Source organism: Eurytemora carolleeae, unplaced genomic scaffold, assembly GCF_000591075.1.
Source record: "Eurytemora carolleeae unplaced genomic scaffold, Eaff_2.0 scaffold783, whole genome shotgun sequence".
Lineage (NCBI taxonomy): Eukaryota > Metazoa > Arthropoda > Copepoda > Calanoida > Temoridae > Eurytemora > Eurytemora carolleeae.
The window spans coordinates 1-6,464 of NW_019396710.1; the positions used below are offsets into that span (position 1 = coordinate 1).

Genomic DNA, 6,464 nt, shown 5'->3' on the forward strand with positions numbered 1-6,464 from the left:
TTATATCTTTAAAACTAGAAAGGTTAAAGAGTATTGAGAAGGCAAACCACACCAGTTTTACGGCCGCACCACAAATGACGTCACAACTCACCATTATTTCGTCCGACCACATCTTTTTTTATCCTACTTTTTTAAAGAAGAAAATCTTCCGAAGTTACAGTAGACATAAAGCAATTCATGTAAATTTGTATTGCATAACCCTCTCAAGCAAATCAAACCTAATTTTAATGTTCCCTACAAAAAAAGCTGTAGATTCTTTAAATCCCAGATCTGTAAAATAAGAAAATAACAGAAAAGTGTGAGGTCCGGACGAAAAATAGGTAAAGCACACATATTTTCTACCTCATAAGAAAAGTAAGTGTTTGAAATACCTAAAACTGATGCAAAAAAAAACATGCACATTTGCTAAAATAATTTTCAGAAGCATATATGAACCTTATATTGAATATATATAATTTATATATCACATATCTAAAATACTATTTCTAAATTTTTTCCAAAAATGTATGACATGTGATATAGGATAGAAATATCTTAAACTTGTGCAATAACACCGCGAAAACACTGCAAAAACACCAGACAACGAACATCTATATATATACTTGTCTGTCTGTCAGGATGTTTGTATCCAATAAACGTCAAAACGGCTAAACTGATCAGGCCAAGTTTTGTGTGGGTCCTCGGGAAAGGTTTATGGTCATGGATAATTAGATTTTTATTAAATTTTGAAAATCAACAAAATTTTTTTTTATAAAAGCCTTCAACTTATTTTGTTCTTGTTTTACAATGTCAAAGAGAAAATGTTCAACATTAAAAAATAAGATGCCCGCGAAGCGCCCTGAAAGCCTAGTTATGAATAAATCATTATCTTTTGTTTTATCGGATGAATATATTTATAAAATCCAACAGTTGATTTGAATCACTTTCTGATAAAGAAATTAGATTATACTAATTAATGCAAAGTTTCTAGATTGCACACTTTGATAATTTTGAAACTGCAAAAATTTTAGACTGCAAAATTAATTAATATTTAATTACCGTGTCATTTAGAAATCCGCGAAAAGGAGGTTCCGTTCATTCGCAATTTCGGACTCGTAGTTTTTGGATTCAATTACCCTCACTTGTTCATTGACTGTTGGCTGGGTAACAACGTTTAGGTAGAATTTTTATCTTTTGAAATATTTCTTTATTTGGTTTTAATTTTTCTCTCAACTCCACGTTTATGTGTTTGTTATATTTATACAATTATGTTTTCCACGGGCAACACCGGGCCCTTCAGCTAGTTTTTAATATTTCTAGAAAAAAATTCAATTGAAATGAACTATTTTTTTAATTTTACGTAGTATAAAAGCGTTTTATATCTTGAAATAGTCAATGCATCATGACAATGACATTTTTATAAGATACAACACAATTTAGGCACGACGCGACATGTTAGAAACTTTTAGAATTTAAGTTTCTTCTGTATCTTAATAAAGGATTTTGTCTGTTCAAAAACTTTACAGCACTAGGAGAACCAAAATAATAATTAGTTAAATAGTTAAAAATTATAATGGATTCATTCACATGGGAAATAAAATTCCAAAAATCTTGCAAATAACCCGTCTATCTCTTTAACAGGTTGCATATTCAATTGTAAATCTCTAGAGACACATACACATAAAGAAAAATTGGGTATACACTCATATGCTACAAAGCCCCCCCCCCCCCCACACCTTCTCTCGTTAGTTCTAACCCGATTAAACTATTTTTATCAAACATAAATGATTTCGCCCTTAAAATTGAGATATATGGATGTTTAATACATGTTCCAAGTCAAACTTTTCAAGGCCATCTATTTCAAAAATTAGACCTCTGACTTTATAATGGTTAGGGTGCTAGGGAGGTTTAAAAAAGTTCAAGAAGTACGTCGGAAAAATGCTGAAATAAATTTTTTTACTTTGACAAATATTTGAATGTGACAAATGTTAGTGTCAAATTACATCCGATCTTCAAGGGCTTTTCAAATAAATGAACTTTAGATTTATAGCTTTATTAATAAAAAAGTTATGGACTAGTTTTGATTGTTTGACTATCCACTAAGAAGTTGAAAACGTGAAAAAGTTTGAGCGCGCTGGTGTAAGCCGTTATATTCACCCTCCCAATTGTAAAAGGGATAAATAAAGGTTGCCAAGTTTTATACAGGGAAAAACAAAAAAACTGCGGATAAGAAAGACGACATCCAATTAAGCTTCAATTGTATTTGATGTTGTTATGAAGCAAATAGCTTTACTGGATGCTGGAAAATATACGTATTTAGTGCACACTGCAAAGTTTCTTTGTCTCATGTCTATTGCATTATAGCTAAAACTTTAGTTTAAAAATTAACAATGTTTTCCAAAATAATCTTCAGCCGTGACAATAAAGTTTTAGCCAGTACAATAAAGTGTTCAGCCGGGACAATAAAGTGTTCAGTCGGGACAATAAAGTGTTCATCCGGGACAATAAAGTTTTAGCCAGGACAGTAAAGTGGTCAGTCGGGACAATAAAGTGTTCAGCCGGGACAATAAAGTGTTCAGCCGGGACAATAAAGTGTTTATCCGGGACAATAAAGTGTTCAGCCGGGACAATAAAGTGTTCAGCCGGGACAATAAAGTGTTCAGCCGGGACAATAAAGTGTTCAGTCGGGACAATAAAGTTTTAGCAAGGACAGTAAAGTGGTCAGTCAGGACAATAAAGTGTTCAGCAAAGACAATAAAGTGTTCAGCCGGGACAATAAAGTGTTCAGCCGGGACAATAAAGTTTTAGCCAGGACAGTAAAGTGGTCAGTCGGGACAATAAAATGTTCAGCCGGGACAATAAAGTGTTCAGTCCGGACAATAAAGTGTTCAGCCGGGACAATAAAGTGTTCAGCCAGGACAATAAAGTGTTTCGCCGGGACAATAAAGTGTTCAGCCGGGACAATAAAGTTTTAGCCAGGACAGTAAAGTGGTCAGTCGGGACAATAAAGTGTTCAGCCGGGACAATAAAGTGTTCAGCCGGGACAATAAAGTGTTCAACCGGGACAATAAAGTGTCCAGCCGGGACAATAAAGTTTTAGCCAGGACAGTAAAGTGGTCAGTCGGGACAATAAAGTGTTCAGCCGGGACAATAAAGTGTTCAGCCGGGACAGTAAAGTGGTCAGTCGGGACAATAAAGTGTTCAGCCGGGACAATAAAGTGTTCAGCTGGGACAATAAAGTGTTCAGCCGGGACAATAAAGTTTTAGCCAGGACAGTAAAGTGGTCAGCTGGGACAATAAAGTGTTCAGCCGGGACAAGAAAAGGGACTATAGAGTTCGTTTTAAAAAAAGATGATCAAAAATTTCTGTTTTATAGATTTGTTGGTGGTAAGCAATGTCTCTGATACTTCTGTTAGCTTGGTGCCTATGCGTAGCAAGAGGGTTAGATGCACGTGAACCCATTAGCTCGATTAGGTAAAGTTCAGCACCATTTTGCTAAACAAACGAACATCTTTTTAACAAACACAAACTTTCAAGAACGATGTTGTTGAAAAATAATAACGAACGAGGAGCGAACGAACTGGATAGTTCAGAAAAAATTTAATAATGGCCGATGTTCACTATAAGAGCATAAAGGTGATCTACAATTGTTCAATAAATTCATAAATGATTAAAATTCGTTCACATGGTTCACTATCTATAAATTGTGTGTTCACTAACAATTTAAAATCGTTCACAAACGTTCACAGTTGTCAAATCTTTAATTCAAGAACGGTCTTCGATTTTTCAGAAATGTTTACAATATTTACATCTTTCGTTCAAGAACTAGCTGTTGTTGAATGAACAAATTTTCAGAACAAACAATTTTTTGATCAACAATTTTTCTGAAAAATTATTTTTCTGAATGAACAATTTTTCTGAACAATCAATCAATCGTTAATGCAATTAATGAACGAAACTCAAGTGAAATTAACAAATTAACATTGAACGAACGAAATTAGATTAGAACCGAACAAAACAAAAAACGAACAGAATAACATGAAAACACTATTTGAGGATCACAGACTACACAGACTGCTCATACACTCTACCTGGATAGGCTGAGCAGGCCTTTAGTGTCCTGGCACGACATGCTACGGTTCCATATAATGTTTTTTGACTTCGACATCTGACGGCCTCTTGTTGCATTCAGGGGTTAAGTTTTGCAACTTTTAAAGAAATACTCCAATTTTATACACGAAACAAAACGTTCATGAATATTGTCTATTTTTAAGGATTTTGCATTTCCTTTTGAAAGGATCTTCAAATATTCCAGAATACATATGTCTCCTGATTGGTCGTGTACAGTACTTGTACACAATATAATATGCAGTGGAAAATATAGCATATATATTATAGGTGTTAATCGATCTCTGTAACTCTCTTATCTCTGTGTAGGATAGAGGAGGAGAATAATGTTCTCAACAGTTCAACTAATACAGGAAACATGGAGGATGGTCTTAACCCAACTCACAACACGTCAGCTGGGGCTAACAGAAAACAAAGAAGTAATTAATTGGTTATTATCAACTGTGGGACTATGCATATCTTACCGTTCAAAGGAGTCCCTGAATTTGTTTATCAAAATGGCCTTGGCATTTTTGCCGATATTTAGTATACAACATTTTGATGAACCAGAAATATTTCTTTAAAAAATGGTTGTTATAATATATAAAAAAGCATATATAGTTTTATTTTTAATTTATTCATTATTATCTACAGTGAAACCCTTAATAACGAATGCATCGAAAGAATTCATCAAATGTCGTATTCTAATGGAATGTTGCAGATATTTAGTTTTTTAATTAAATGATTATATGGAACTCTTTAAAACCGTTCCCACATATTCATGGCTATTTATTTATTTTCGCAAATACTGAAATTTACGTAATATAGTATAAAACTCATTGAAAATTGTCAAGACGACATTTGATAAATTCTTCCGATGTATTCGTTATTAAGGGTGTCACTGTATGTTAAAAATGTGCAAGTTGTGTTTCATACATTTTTTACAAGATTTTATATTTTTAATATTTATTTGAAGAAAAAACTTTACACACAAAAATATACAATACTTTTAAAGTAACTCCAATTATACTTTCCTTCTATTTCAGTTTTTTCTCTTTTTAACATCGTACAATTTACTAACATGGCTTGTAATGGCTTGGACGCTACTTTCCCAGTTGGTAAGTGTGCTCTGCATTTCAAATATTGTGAAATTAATTTAAATTGAAGAAACATAAATAAACAAAATAAGAGAATGCACGATATTATAAATAGGTTCAAGTTACGACTTAAATTAAATTACAATTTTTAAAAACTATATAAATATGACATTGAGTTTAAAATTGAACAGGAACCTGTTTCTCGACGGGTGAGTGTACATCGAAAGGAGGAACAACAAGTGGTAGCTGTGCGGCAGGTAATACCAGGGTAGTCTTTTTTATACAACATATATTTTGTAAACATGTTCCCCAGCCTGGAGATTGTTGATTTTTTATTTTCAAATGATTAAAAAAGATGTTGTCCCAGTTTAAATTTGCTAGACAAAATGGTTTTTATTTAAAATTTCATTTACTAAGCAGTGACCACTAAATAAGTAAAATTTTAGGCATTTAATTCAATAATAATAACATTGCCAATTTTGCCATTAAAAAAACTTTGAAAATCTAATTTTTTATCTTGGATTAATCAATGGCCTCTGTCAAGAAAGTTCAACTGTTAAAACAGCTTATGAATTCTCCTTCTTATATTCTTAATATGAATATTTTATTTTGCAGGGTTCGGAGTTTGCTGTCTGTTTAAAACATCAACCTGTGGTGGATCTGCTAGTAACAACATAACATATATTACAAACCCAGAGTTCCCCGCCACCTACAATACCGCAGGTTATTCGGCAAAATATTTCTAGTGCTGGGCACATTCTTTAATCTATATAATAAAACAAGACATTTGTATATATATGTTGCCTATAGCCGGCCAAACGGCTGGACCGATTGGGCTAACATTTTTTTAGACACTCAGGGTGGCCGGGAGGTGTTATAGGCTAAAAAAATTCGAAAATTTGTTATCCAATTTTTTATTTTTTAAATATTTTTTTTCACGGGCAACGTCGGGTCCTTCAGCTAGTTTATATAAAAAAGAATACATTCGTATAAATATATATATATATTGCCTACAGCCGGCCAAACGGCTGGACCGATTGGACTGAATTTTTTTGTGGACACTCATGGGTGGCCAGGGGGTTTTATAAGCTAATAAAAATTCGAAAATGTTTTACTCAATTTTTTTCTTTCTTTTTTTCCACGAGCAACGCCGGGCCCTTCATATAGTTTTTTATAAATTAATTTGTTCCTTGTTTGAAATTATTGGGACTAAAGTTGATTTGTTACTTGTAGATATTGGTCCAATACCCAGTGGAGATCCTTAGAGTGCGGGTCGTGGGG

General features: G+C 33.3%; 1 protein-coding gene and 1 long non-coding RNA gene across 2 annotated transcripts in view; both read left to right on the forward strand.

The window, feature by feature from the left end:
* Positions 1 to 1,055: 1,055 nt before the first annotated feature.
* Positions 1,056 to 4,571, forward strand: LOC111707657 (uncharacterized). Its single transcript, XR_002766494.1, has 3 exons — positions 1,056 to 1,157; positions 3,356 to 3,453; positions 4,417 to 4,571. It is a non-coding gene; the product is annotated as an uncharacterized LOC111707657 (long non-coding RNA).
* Positions 4,572 to 5,132: 561 nt separating this feature from the next.
* Positions 5,133 to 6,464, forward strand: part of LOC111707648 (uncharacterized) — a 19,286-nt gene continuing 17,954 nt past the window's right edge. Inside the window, exons 1-3 of the mRNA XM_023480781.1 lie at positions 5,133 to 5,204; positions 5,375 to 5,440; positions 5,799 to 5,906. The gene's annotated coding sequence lies outside the window, so the exon portion shown is untranslated. The remainder of the gene's footprint in view (positions 5,205 to 5,374; positions 5,441 to 5,798; positions 5,907 to 6,464) is intronic.